General features: G+C 40.3%; 1 long non-coding RNA gene across 2 annotated transcripts in view; it reads left to right on the top strand.

Moving 5' to 3' along the window:
* LOC149451217 (uncharacterized) overlaps positions 1-3,347 on the top strand; it is a 37,031-nt gene extending 33,684 nt beyond the window's left edge. For both annotated transcript variants that reach the window (XR_016315125.1, XR_016315124.1), the window contains exon 5: positions 2,273-3,347. This is a non-coding gene — a long non-coding RNA (uncharacterized LOC149451217). The remainder of the gene's footprint in view (positions 1-2,272) is intronic.
* The last annotated feature ends 11,054 nt before the right edge of the window (positions 3,348-14,401 follow it).

The raw sequence follows: 14,401 nt of genomic DNA, 5'->3' as shown, positions 1-14,401 counted from the left end.
TAAAGAAGTATGGGAATAAAAAAAACAAACAAACATACATACTCGCCTCTATGCTGCAACATCAGCATAATGCTGCAGCTGTCCCACATTAGCTCTAAGACCAAGAGCTGATCAATCTAATGACCACTGATCATTCAGCTCTCTGTCTTTTCAAAGTGAAGAACAGTGATTGGAACACCGGTCTGGGGAAGGGGTTGTCACAGTTGGCTTTGGCTCCCAGCTGCAAGCTGAGAAGCAGAGCCAGCTATCAATCAGGCATCTGGGTGGATCCCGACAATATGGTAAGGATCCTTTCAAATCCTGAAGTGGCTCTGTGAAAGCAACTGACAGCGGGTTTTAGCCTGCTTTTTGGCTATTTTCGGGTGCACAGTAGAACAAAAGTAAGTGCACTCCTGTGACCCAGAAAAGAAGTGTGGCCAAAAAAAAACAGTTTGTTACATATAGTTACATAGTTAGTCTGGCTGAAAAAAGACAAAAGTCCATCCAATTCAACCATAGAAAAAAAAAAAAGTTATAATCCTATACCCACAGTTGATCCAGTTTGAATTAAGAACTAATGTTTGCCAATGTTGAAAAAAGTCCAGAATCCAGAATTTCCGTGCGGTGCATCTTCTTTTTCACATGACTATAACTGTACTGAAGTGAAAAGCCTCCTGACTCTTGACTCTGTCATTGCTAGTGCTCAGCGAATTCACTAGTTTCACTCTCATGGAGTGAAAGGGCCAATGTTGAGTGTTGATTTTCATGAGTTTGTGCCTTGGAAATTTTAACAAGAATAGTGAGACTTTATAGAGTAACTCCACTAACTTTCTGAGTGAGCAATGGACATTGCAGGAATTTTAACAAACGTTGTAGCAGATTCCTAACTTTTGCTGCTCTGTTGAAATAGCCCTTTGTTTTACCAGACTGATCACATGCTCATTCTTAATGTGACGAACTAGTTCATTATTAATCAGCTGATGCACTTTCAGTGTTTTGATGAGAAAAGCGGCATGGTCTGCATCCCTTTAGAAGTGTTTAACTAATGATATTTATGTATTTGAGCACTATTTGAGAACTATATCATACTATGTATACTTTATCATAGATACTAAGAGTATCATTTAACAAATATACTATTAGGTATACTAAATATTGGAGTACTCATCTCACCAAAATTCTAATTGTTGGGGTGCCTAAAATTTGACTTGAACCTCAGAGCAAACTTTTGAGAAAATCAGTGAGTTAATCACACAAGAAGAAAATTAAATCTTTGGAGGTGTTCTGTACATAGAACACCTCCTGGTTGCCATATTTTATTGAATTAAAAAAAAAAAAAAAAAAAAACGCTGCTAATTTGAGTTCATTTTTAAAATTGAACTTTTACCAGAAAATTAAGTTCTACTAGATCACTTCAGGCTGGTCCCGTAAGCAGGTATAGCTACAGTATATAAAACATTAAAAATAAGTGCCTATACTGTGTAAAATCCAGTAATGCACTGTCTTACCCTGCTCTGCACATGCTCAGTTGCTCTTTTGCCAGTTTGCTGACAGCGTAAAGATTTACTGCTGCTCAGGGGCTCTGTGCTTCAGCAAAATAGCGGCCTCCAGCAAGAAGAAATGCGAACAATGCTTGAGGCAATTTACAGCACACACTTGTTTTGGTAGCATAATTATTGGGTGGAATGTATGTTCCTTGCTAAAGAACATTATTTTTTATCAGTTTGTTATGGGTAAAGTTCCCTTTTAGTAACATTAAATGACAGCGTGTACAATTGCTACACAAGTTATAATTTTTTTTATATTGGCTATATTTTTTTCCACAAGTAGAATTACCTTTTAAGTTTAGAATTGATGAGCTGGGAAATCTTGTTAGAGAGTTCCCAAAAGATATATGATATGGGTAGACTGATTTATATGTACTGCTCCTTATATGAGTCTGCAATATATAAGAACTGGCATCCAAACAATTCTTTTAAATAAGAAAAGCAGTTACACCAGTCTGGTCACATCTGGGAATAGATATCTCAGAGTGAGAGTAAGGAAATAAAGAGTGGGAAGCAGTTGTAACAGGTCGTATGTACTCTAGAATATGGCATAGCAATAACATGCATGGACACAGCTGGGGTAGGTGTGCAGCTATTTACCCACTGTAGGTCCAATTTGTTTAGTTTATTTATATGTAGACAGGTCCTCTTCTTCCAAGAAAGTTCTTGTGGTGGTTTCTGTGTATATTCTCCATTCTTTCTTCAGGATCATGGATTTTGATTCAAGTTTATTTTTTCGTCCTCAGGTTTGAATGAAGGCTGGCAAATATTCTTTGGACAAAAATGAACTCTTTGTATTTACCTCCAAAATGGCAAACATTTACGAACACAGTGGAGTCTAGTCCTTTTACAACAGACTAGTAAAAAAAAAAAAAAAAATACTGGTTATAACAGTCATTGCTCTGAACGTTCTGCATTGGGAAATATTGCAGTGTGTCATACTGGTTCAGGGGTTGTTGGGGTACACTGGAAAAGAATGCAGGAGGTATACAGGTTCAGGGGTTGTTGGGGTAAACTGGAAAGAATTCAGGAGGTATACAGGTTCAGGGGTTGTTGGGGTACACAGAAAAAGAATTCAGGAGGTATACAGGTTCATGGGATGTTGGGGCACACTGAAAAAGGAATTGAGGAGGTAAATAGGTTCAGCATCCTGGTATCCATTCCAGAACATTTCTGAAAATTTTCAATTGCAAATTCTTGTTATTTGTCAATTCTTAAAGCAGATTTAAGCCCAACAACAGATGTTATTACATTGTGGCTTAACAGTCTTTGGATGTGCATTTGTTTCCTTTTTTCATCTGTTTTCCTTTATTTTTGCACATCTTGGGGTGGCTACGCTAACTCCTCAACTACATCTGTGGTAGAAGCCATGGCTGTCATCCAGTCTGCTCTCCTGATTTGGACTACAAACAGGTCTTTCTATATCGATTTCCAGTACCTGAGGGAGAGGAGAGTTGGTCATTTACAGAAAATAGCTTGTAGGGGATATGAGCTTTCAGTTTGCAGGAAATGACAAGGGCACAGCATTTCAAGATCAATAGGTACTTCTTAAAAATGTTCTAAATCTGAAACAAAAAGAAAAAGAAAACGAATGCATCCACCACATCGAAGGATTGGTAAACTGCAATATGTTACATTGTTCTTCTTGAGTTTTTATATGCCTACAGTGTCTGTAGGTCCAGCAGCTACAGTATTTAATTATTGTCTAACAAGTACATTTTCATACTTTTAAATTAATGCTTTAAACCCGCATTTGAATCCATAGTGTATGTCCAAATCTCATGTTACAATCAAATTATTAAAATCAAAATGAAATAAAAAGTGCTATAATAAAAAATGTGTTATTACATACAAATAATGACTAAATAATAAATGTAACTGGCCCCTGCTCCACATAGGGTTCTAAACTCTTACAGATCAACAAATAATTGATGGAAGCACTGCTTATCCAAAATAGATGAATGTAGGTGAAAAAAATATACAGTCAGGTCCATAAATATTGGGACATCGACACAATTCTAACATTTTTGGCTCTATAAACCACCACCATGGATTTGAAATGAAACGAACAAGAAGTGCTTTAACTGCAGACTGTCAGCTTTAATTTGAGGGTATTTACATCCAAATCAGGTGAACGGTGTAGGAATTACAACAGTTTGCATATGTGCCTCCCACTTGTTAAGGGACCAAAAGTAATGGGACAGAATGATAATCATAAATCAAACTTTCACTTTTTAATACTTGGTTGCAAATCCTTTGCAGTCAATTACAGCCTGAAGTCTGTAACGCATAGACATCACCAGACGCTGGGTTTCATCCCTGGTAATGCTCTGCCAGGCCTCTACTGCAACTGTCTTCAGTTCCTGCTTGTTCTTGGGGCATTTTCCCTTCAGTTTTGTCTTCAGCAAGTGAAATGCATGCTCAATCCGATTCAGGTCAGGTGATTGACTTGGCCATTGCATAACATTCCACTTCTTTCCCTTAAAAAACTCTTTGGTTGGTTTTGCAGTATGCTTTGGGTCATCGTCCATCTGCACTGTGAAGCGGCGTCCAATGAGTTCTGAAGCATTTGGCTGAATATGAGCAGATAATATTGCCTGAAACACTTCAGAATTCATCCTGCTGCTTTTTTCAGCAGTCACATCATCAATAAATACAAGAGAACCAGTTCCATTGGCAGCCATACATGCCCACGCCATGACACTACCACCACCATGCTTCACTGATGAGGTGGTATGCTTAGGATCATGAGCGGTTCCTTTCCTTCTCCATACTCTTCTCTTCCCATCACTCTGGTACAAGTTGATCTTGGTCTCATCTGTCCATAGGATGTTGTTCCAGAACTGTGAAGGCTTTTTTAGATGTCGTTTGGCAAACTCTAATCTGGCCTTCCGGTTTTTGAGGCTCACCAATGGTTTACATCTTGTGGTGAACCCTCTGTATTCACTCTGGTGAAGTCTTCTCTTGATTGTTGACTTTGACACACATACACCTACCTCCTGGAGAGTGTTCTTGATCTGGCCAACTGTTGTGAAGGGTGTTTTCTTCACCAGGGAAAGAATTCTTCGGTCACCCACCACAGTGTTTTTCCGTGGTCTTCCGGGTCTTTTGGTGTTGCAGAGCTCACCGGTGCGTTCCTTCTTTTTAAGAATGTTCCAAACAGTTGTTTTGGCCACGCCTAATGTTTTTGCTATCTCTCTGATGGGTTTGTTTTGTTTTTTCAGCCTAATGATGGCTTGCTTCACTGATAGTGACAGCTCTTTGGATCTCATCTTGAGAGTTGACAGCAACAGATTTTAAATGCAAAAAGCACACTTGAAATGAACTCTGGACCTTGTATCGGCTCATTGTAATTGGGATAATGAGGGAATAACACACACCTGGCCATGGAACAGCTGAGAAGTCAATTGTCCCATTACTTTTGGTCCCTTAACAAGTGGGAGGCACATATGCAAACTGTTGTAATTCCTACACCGTTCACCTGATTTGGATGTAAATACCCTCAAATTAAAGCTGACAGTCTGCAGTTAAAGCACATCTTGTTCGTTTCATTTCAAATCCATTGTGGTGGTGTATAGAGCCAAAAATGTTAGAATTGTGTCGATGTCCCAATATTTATGGACCTGACTGTATATAAACGCAATATCAATTTAGTTCAAATTCACATGTACATGCGGCATGAGGCAGCATGTGGTTTTGAATTAATTTATATTGTGTTTATATATTTTCTTTTCCATCAACATTCATCTGTTTTTAATAGGCAGCACTTGCATAAAATTATTTAATTTCATACATTTGCCTTTGTATTTAATACAGCCTTTCTCAGCCAGGGTTCTGTGAAACCTTAGGAGTTTATCCAAAAGTTGCTAGGGGGTTCCTGGAACAGTGAGCAGTAATAGATTAACCTTTGGAACTACATAAGCACTGTTGGATGACAGTGCTTATGTAGTTCCTGCACCAATATGAATTGGCAGAGCCAGAGGCTTGGGACCCATGATGGTCAATGTAATGGGACACTACACTAACCACCAGTATAACGGGGCATTCTTTCCACCGATCACCAGTATAACAGGGCAGGATTTCCACTGACCATAAGTGTAGCATAGCAGTCTTTTCGTTTCTCAACAATGTAAGTGGGTCCTTCTCCCATTGAGCACCAATATAAGGGGGACTTTGCCCATTGACCCCCAGTGTAAGGGGGCACATTTCCATCTATCACCAATCTAAAAGGAAATCTTTTTTCAATACCTGAATTACATTTTTTGGAATTATTTTGTATATAAACGGCTGAACGGTGGCACTGCAGGCTCGGGTGGCCGTTTATAAACGGCCTCCCCGCACCCTGCTTGTGCGCGCTCCCTGGGAGCGTACAGCACCACAATCTGGTGCCCGCTGTGTCATCCGGACACAGTGAAACACCGATCATTGGATGGGACCTCTGTACGAGGTCCCGATCATGTGATCACTGAATGGCCAATCAGTGATCACATGCAAAGTAGTAAGCAAGATGTCACTTGTGACATCATTGCTTACTACGTGTGAAATCTGTGAATGATCACAGAGGTCACATGGTACAAGGCTATTCACAACAGCCTTGTACAATGTGACGAGCTGTGACCAATCACAGCTCACTCAGTAGTTCTCAATGGCTGCAAGAATGCAGCTAGAGAGGAGAAATGATTGCTTTTACATACTATATGGGTGTAAAAGCAATCAGTGTAAAGAAAAAAAAAATCTTCATCACCCCCCACAAGTAGTACAGTGTCACCGTGGTGACACTGTATTGCTAGGGTGACAATATGTAAAAAAAAAAAAAAACAGAAATAATATAAAAAAAAAAATAAAAATGTATAAAAAAAAGTTTAAAAACTATAATTTTTGGTTATAAGCTAATTTGGCTTATTTTTTTTTACTAAAAAGATAACGGAATACATTTTGGCCAAGCTTTATGATGAAATATTATTTATTTGCAAAATGTTATAATAAAAACACTTTTTTTCAAAATTTTTGGACATTTTCATTTATATAGCAAAAAAAATTAAAATCCCAGCGGTGAATAAATACCACCAAAATAAAGCTTTATCTGTCTCAAAAAAATGGTAAAAAATTCATATGGGTACAGTGTTGCATGACCGCACAATTGTCATTCAAAGTGTGATGGCACTGAAATCTGAAAATTGCCCTGGACAGGAAGGGGGTAAAAGTGTCCGGACTGGAAGTGGTTAAACAAACACCACATTCTTTATTTCGTTGTCCCTGGATTTACTATTTACTAATCGTGCTAATGTACTATAATCTGAGGATATAGCATAGCAGAAGTACCGGAAGCAACTATTTATCGGCAATCGCACTTGTGCATTCAGCCTCTTGCCCTAGTACAGATGATATGTCATGGTAGTTTCTAATGGTCCTACATATATAGCAGACTGCAACCTGAGCTGCTGTCATTTCAGTGCATTTGAGTCTAGAACATCTAGCCCAGAATTATAGGCTTTTTTTCCTGAGCTCTGTCAGCTCTATCTGATGAGTGCTAACGGTTTACACAGTCTGCAACAAAGTTAGCTTTAGTTGTCCATACAGGGTACAATCTGATCGTACAATCTCCTTTAGAGCTCATTCACACAGTTGCAGAGGCCCCTTCAGTGTGTGTTTATACGTGCGGTATGTACCTGGGAGTGACAGGTGGTTCGGTACAGCCGTTGCCACCAGTCTGTTAAAAATCAGTGACAAGCTGCCCTGTGGATCTCTCTTCACATCCGAGTATTTCCCTCCGTACAGGGACGGATGGATGGGCAGACTGCATTTTGGCCGTGCTCACCCTTTGTACAAATACAAACACTTGGATGTGCAGGAAAATCCTTACAGCCGCTGTACTTGTCAACCTGTCATTGAGATTTAACAGGCTATCTCTTCAGGGCACATAACACACCCATAAACAGATCTTTTCACAAATACATTGTTCAAACAGGCCTTCCCATCAAATTATTTTAGTAAATCAAAAGGATATTGTAAACATTATACAATCATGTTGTAGTAATGTGTATCCCAAAATATCCAAAGTAATTGTTTCATTTTCTATATAGAAAATCATAGCCAAATGTTAATAAAGAATTTGTAAAAAAAAAAAAGGGGGGGTGGGGGGTTCCATTCAGACGGTGCAGGATGTTCTTAGAAAAGGTAAGTATGTAACCTCTGGGTCAGGACTTTTGATACCTTCAGTACATATCTAGGGCCCCAACTGTTAAAAGTAGCTGACCAACATAACGTCCTCTAGTAATGCCAATAAACAGGCATTTGGGGTCCTAGAGCCTATATACTGTACACTAATTCATTTGACGATAGAAAAAAAAAATGAGATCTGCTTGTAAGCTAGATATACACCTTTGGTGGTTGACAATCATTGGGTATTGACCTGGTTGAAAAATATGTTCCTTACACAGCCTTCCATGTACCCTACAAGTGTATTGATGTTGTGAACAAAGCTAGAGTTATTTCGTCAACAAGGAACAATTAAAGAGAAAGGTAAGGAAAAGAAGCTTGCTTTTTGGATATGGAAAGAGCTGTGAAAATGCTGAATAGTCTTTCTCAGGAGCTATGTCTAGTCTGCTCAGTGGATTGCTTGAAAATATATTTTTAAATGAGCAAAATATAATATAATATATATTATATTATATAAAAATATAAAAGATAATTATGATTATAGGAAATAGCACTTTAGAATGTTGATCCAGATAGAACCATTTGGGGATCAGGAAGGAATGGTTTCCTTGTGAGTAACTTTAGAATAATTTTGTATTTTAAAGGTTTTTTTTTTGTTATTTTTATCTTCAGATCAGCTGCAGGTTTTGGGAAAGCAAGGATTTTATTTTTTTATGTACGTGTCTTTTTTCCACTTGCCGACCCACCGCAGTATATTTACTGCGACAGGTCGGCACGTACAGGCATAATCACCTACTTGTACGTCACGGCTTTCTTCCGGGTCCACGCGCATGTGCAAGTGTCATTGGCTGCAGCACAAGCCGATCATCCAGTCCCGACCAATGATTTATGGCCGGGACCTGCTGAGCAAATGACAGAAGAGAGCTCTGTGTTGGTAAACAGCACAGAGCTCTCTTCATACATCAGCAATGTGCTGTTTCTTTTTCTCCTCGCAAAGCAGGGAGTAAAAACTGCCACATTGCTTAGTAAAACACCACACACATATTTAACCCTTGATCACCCTAGATGTTAACCCTTTCCCCGCCAGTGTCACTAATACAGTGACAGTGAATATTTTTAGCACTGATCACTGTATTAATGTCAGTGGAGGGTAGTCCGTTCCTCTCAGTGTCATTTAGTGTCAGATTGTCTGCCATACTATTGCGGCCCCAATATTAGTCGCTGATCACTGCCATTACTAGTATAAAAAAATTAAATAAAAATTCCAGTACCTATACTCTGGTTTGTAGATGTTATAACTTTCACACAAACCAATCAATATACACTTATTGCTTTTTTTTTTTTATTTTAACCAGACATGTTGCAGAATACATTTTGGCCAAAATTTATAAAGAAATTTAATATTTTCTTTTTTTTATTGGGTATGTTTTATAGCAGAAGGAAATAATTGGGTTTTTTCAAAATGTTGGGTCTTTTTTCATTTATATTGCATAAAATGAAAAACCCAATGGTGATCAAATCCACCAAAAGAAAGCTCTTTTTGTGTGAAAAAAATGATATACATTTAATTTGCGTACAGAATTTCATTACTGCGCAATCAGTGCCAAACTGCAAAAAATGGCCTGGTTATTAAGGGGGTAAAATCTTCTGGAGCTTAATGTGGAGCTCCAGTCAACTCTGAAAAAAATGAAAGTCAGCAGCTACAAAAACTGTAGCTGCTGACTTTAAAAATTAAAAAAGAAAAAAAAACAGCCACTCACCTGTCCTTCAATCCAGCGGTGTGTTCACACCAGCCAGGTTCACCGGCCTTCCTCTCTCCTCGGCACCGACATGTTAAGTGTGGGCACCCGGGTGTGGCAGCTTGCGTCTTCACAGTCAGGTGCGCATGCGTGAGTAGCACTGCGCATTGTGAATGGTCCCGTAGTCTTCTGGGACCTGTCACGTCCCAGAAGACTGTGGGAAGGGAAGGGAAAGGACAACTTCCAATCGCCTAGGTGACAAAATTGGGTATCCGCTGATCCTCCGAGCGTAAGACTGGTCCCCGTCGCTCCTGCCCCCCTTCCCCCCTTGCTAGCAATCTTGTGAATGGTCTGTTACTGACGTCATCACGCCGATAGACCAGCTCCAGACATGAGAATGGCAAGAACAGTCTATCGCTGGCCATGGGGGATATTTCCACAATATATCCAATTTGTTTGCATCAGATTCCTTTGCAAGCCCAGTTGTGACCTGGTAAAGTAGCAGTGATATCATCTCTGTGCTGCTTATAAAGTGTGCAGAGAGCAGAGCTCTGGGAGGGACCCAGCAGGTTCATCCACTACAGGCTGTCTGCAGAAAAACTACAAAAGGAAGTGGATACAAGACCAGTCACCCTGCAACAGAAGAGAGAGCAGCAGTAAACAGTCATAAAACATTTCTAAACCTAAGAACAAAAAAAGTAATGTATTCCATTATACTATCTCTTAGATGCAAACTGCATTAGGTTTCTTTTTTCCCTTTGTTTTAATCTGGGGATCCTGCCAGTAGCACATTTCCTGTCCCAAGGTGACAAAGCTCACTATCACTGGTATCACTGCTTTACAGGGTTTTTCGCTTTAGCAAATGAAATGCTCTCTGTATTAACCACTGTCACATTTGTGTTGTCTTTTTTTTCATAGGACAATACTGCCACTTCTAATTTAAACTACAAAAGGTATAGTCTAGAAGAGGGGTTGTCACTGGTGCTCACATATTAGGAATTAGCTTCAATATGCTTGGAACATCTTTGGTGGGATAATCTTGGCCAACTATCGTTTTTGTACAGTAATTCAAAAGAGAAGCCTCTATTTCAGGGATCTCCAAACTGTGGGCCGGGGGCCGGATGCAGCCCTTTGCTTACTTTTATCTGGCCCTTGGGGCATTATTCCCTCCACTGTCAGCAACAGTGGGCATAGTTCCTTCCACTGATGCCGAGAGTGGAGCACTATTCCACCCACTGACACCAACAATGGAACACTATTCCTCCTGTTGTTACCAATAATGAAGCACTATTCCTCCCAATGACACCAAGGATGAGGCATTGTCCCTCCCATTTACACCAATGATGGGACACTATTCCTTTCACTGACGCCAATGATAGAGCACTGTTCCTCCCCCTAATGCCAATGATGGGGCATTGTGTAGTCCCACTGATGCCAAGTCAATTTCTTCTCCCACTGACCACAGTATGCCCCCTCCTACAGTTTGAAGGACAGTAAACGCCCTTTCTTTAGAAAGTTTGGAGACCCCTGCTCTATTCGATTTTACAACCTGAGTACTGAATTTCCTTTCCACAGGAAGTATTCCTCCCACAGATTATTGATTTCTTTCAGTCATTATCCATAGGTAATGATCACAGTTGAATTTGAGGGTGAGGACTTCTTTTTAAACAACTTTCATGTAACCACAATCTCTATAGTTGTGTTTTTTTCAAGCCGGGGAGTGCCCAAAGACTCTGTTTTGTAGAGTGTTTTTCTAAAACCAATTAAAATTTTGAAAAAAGACAATAAACATAATCTCTATAGGATCAGCTGTACGGTCTGAGAGGAAGGTGCGGTTTCAGCCACAGCACATGCTCTGCTTCTCCCTGCAGTCACTGTGCCATGGCTCTGCACAGGAGGCATTGCCAATCAAACATTTTAGGGCAGGATAGGAGAACGCCAACCTATGATGTCATGTACAGCATCCTGTAGTTTTAGTGCAGGAGGGAGCATGTGGCTGACCCCTGACCACATATTTTGTGCACCTTGTGGCTACTGTGGTCAGCATAAAACTGGAAGTGCCAGAGATCCAAAGATGCTAATTGGATCATCAAGTATGTAGCCTATTTAAAAAAAAAAAAGGATTATATCAGTGCTGTCCAAGATGCGGCCCTTTGCTTGCTTTTATCCTTCCTTTGGGGCACTATTTTATCCACTGCTACCAACCATGGGACATAATTCCTCCCAGTGACACCAATGAAGAGGCACAGTTCCTGTCAGTGACATCAATGATGAGGCACAATTTCTCCCAATGACACCAATGATGGGACACAATTCCTCCTGATGACGACAACAGTGGGGCACAGTTCTTCCCACAGACATCAGCGACAGTGTCAGTATTTTTTCACATTGATGTTGGGAACTTTTCTATTCCCAATGGCCACAGTTTTCTCCCCCTAAAGTCCAGTAAACTGGCCATTTGTTTAGAAAGTTTGGAGACCCCTGGATTATATGAATTGCACTGTGCCTAAAGAAGGCAATAATATGAATTTAGTATTTTGGTTTACATACACTTTAAAACAGAATTCCAGGCTAGAACCTAACTAATCTCAAAAATGCTCCCTCCTAATGCCTATTCTGACTAACCTGTGTAAGAAAGATGTATATAATTACCTATTTTCAGGCCACTGGTCATGTGATCTCCCCTGTATCAGCCAGTGCCAGCTGCTGGGAGGAGGAGAAAGCATTTGACAAGAGCTGGTAATGCCTGAGAGCATATCATCACATGTAGGCTTCCAGTGGCCCATCTGTTGCTGGCGCTCCCTGCTCTCCCCTGCAGCCACCACTGGCTGACACAGGGGAGCCAAACTACATGACCAAACTTCAGTAGAGTTATAGGCAGGTATAATTTGTTTTCACCATTGCAAGTGGTGCTCAACCGAGTGGCACCACAGTCTGGAGAGGAAGTCCAAGTCAAAAGACATTTCTCTATGGTTTCCTGGGTCAAAACAGCAGCATTTCAGTTGGCTGTGCTGAGTCAGTGGCCATCTTGGGTCAGCAGGGTCTATTTAAGTTACTGCCCCCCCCCCCTGGTTTTGGTGGGCTTTGTGCATGTGGCTATTGTAGGGAGAGATATTCCACTGGTTAGAGAAAGCAATTAGCGGTAGGGAAAGCTTCCTGAGCAGGAGGGAAAGATTAGAGTCTCGCTGTCTTGAGTTGGAGCTTCCCTCTTGGGACCAGACCAGCCAGGCTACACTTCACCCTCTAGAACAGACGCCGTTGGCACCTCTTCCCCTCTACATCTGACTACATTGAACTGTGAGTTGTTTCTCTAGCTGTGCTCTCCTGTCTGGGTGTTTGTAATGTTGGCTTTCTATTTAATTCAAGTTCCAAGTTTTGCTGCAGCCGGTACTACATGCACTAAACTGCAGCAGCCTCCCACAGGCTAAATATACGGTAGGTAAGTATATGCATCTTTCTTACATGGGTTGGAAGGGGGGAAGGAACATGTTTCAGGCTTACGTTTTGTCTGGAATTCCACTTATCACTGTTCTGTCCCATAGAGCAACATCGAATGATAATCAAACTGGCAAAACCTAAAGCTCAGATTATTCTCCTTTGGCATTCCAGTGCAAGATCTGAAAAACTGCAGCCACCGATCTAATTTACTTATAAAGGACACAGTTTCTCTTGTACTTTTATAAATATTCCTGACAGGATCCTGCTTAAATACAATAGGTGTGGAATATTCAAATAATCCTGTTTTTCCAGTGGGGATGTGAAAATATTCTGTTTTTGGAAATACCCACTGTCGAGATCTCTGTCTGCTGTTGGCATATAATGCCAGGTAAGAATAGCAGGATGCAGTGCACAGATGGCGAGGACATAAGAAGCAATATGTTTGCTTGCTCCAAGAGCTGCAGGGAATCATCTTGTGCATTCATGAGTCAGATATGGACAGACGGATGTATTATTAATTATTTACTGCTACAAACGGGAAGTTATTATTCTAATTTTAAGGGAATGTTGTGATTTATGGGACTCCTGTGTAAAAATAGACCATGCAAATGACACCCACAAGGATCAAGATAAAACAACGATTAGGAATTCATTACATAACTAAAGCATCATTTATAAAAAAATAAAAAAACGTCATTGAATGGGCTGTGTGTGTGTTGCGTGTAGGAACTGGTTAGACCTTAAAACAGATGTAAGCTCAATCACTAAAAACTCACTCTAAAAGGGATGTTCTGCTTTATATCACTTTCCCACCATCCTCTAACTCTTACAAATGTTTATATTTTTTGGGAAGGAGCGAGTACCTAGTTTTGGTAGGTACCTGCTCCCAAACCCGGTTGTATTGCCTAGGCAATTGCGCCGGAAGTTCAGTACCCCAACCATCCACTCCAATCCCGCAGGCTTCTGGGACACATTGCATGCACAATAGGAATCTGTATGTGCATCCGCAAGGAGCTACAGCTAGCCTCCCACACTAAACATGCCGGAACCAGGGGCCCACAGACTGGTGAAGAACTGGTCTAGTTGAGGACAGCACTGGATCTTTGGACAGGTAAATAAGAATTTGTAGTGGCTGACTTTTAATTTTTTTTTTGTAAAAAGGCTTAAGAACTTCTTTAATTTCAGAAGTAATTTTTAATGTTCTCAAAATGGAACTAAAGTCTCCTCCTATCCTTTTCAGCTAAGGAAGCTGCAATCTTTGCCTCTGTTTGGGCTGCATCTGCCATGGTGCTGCTTATGTGGTTAGTTATTTGATATGCTTACAGTTTAGGTGAGAGCACAAGCCAATGTGACAGCATTCCCAGCATGCTGGAATATTAACTGTTTTTGGAAACCGTTAAATTGACAGGTTTAGTTCCACTTTAAAAACTTTTAATGAAATAATACCTGGTCATCCCAATATGAAGGTCTTTGTTTTGGCACTTCCTGTTATAGGATGACAATGCTCTCTGCCCATTTCCCATTTGTGCTCCTTTTTCA

Source organism: Staurois parvus, unplaced genomic scaffold, assembly GCF_062004578.1.
Source record: "Staurois parvus isolate SC_StPar_1 unplaced genomic scaffold, SC_StPar_1.0 ptg000544l, whole genome shotgun sequence".
Lineage (NCBI taxonomy): Eukaryota > Metazoa > Chordata > Amphibia > Anura > Ranidae > Staurois > Staurois parvus.
This window is presented reverse-complemented; position numbering and strand designations above follow the sequence as displayed.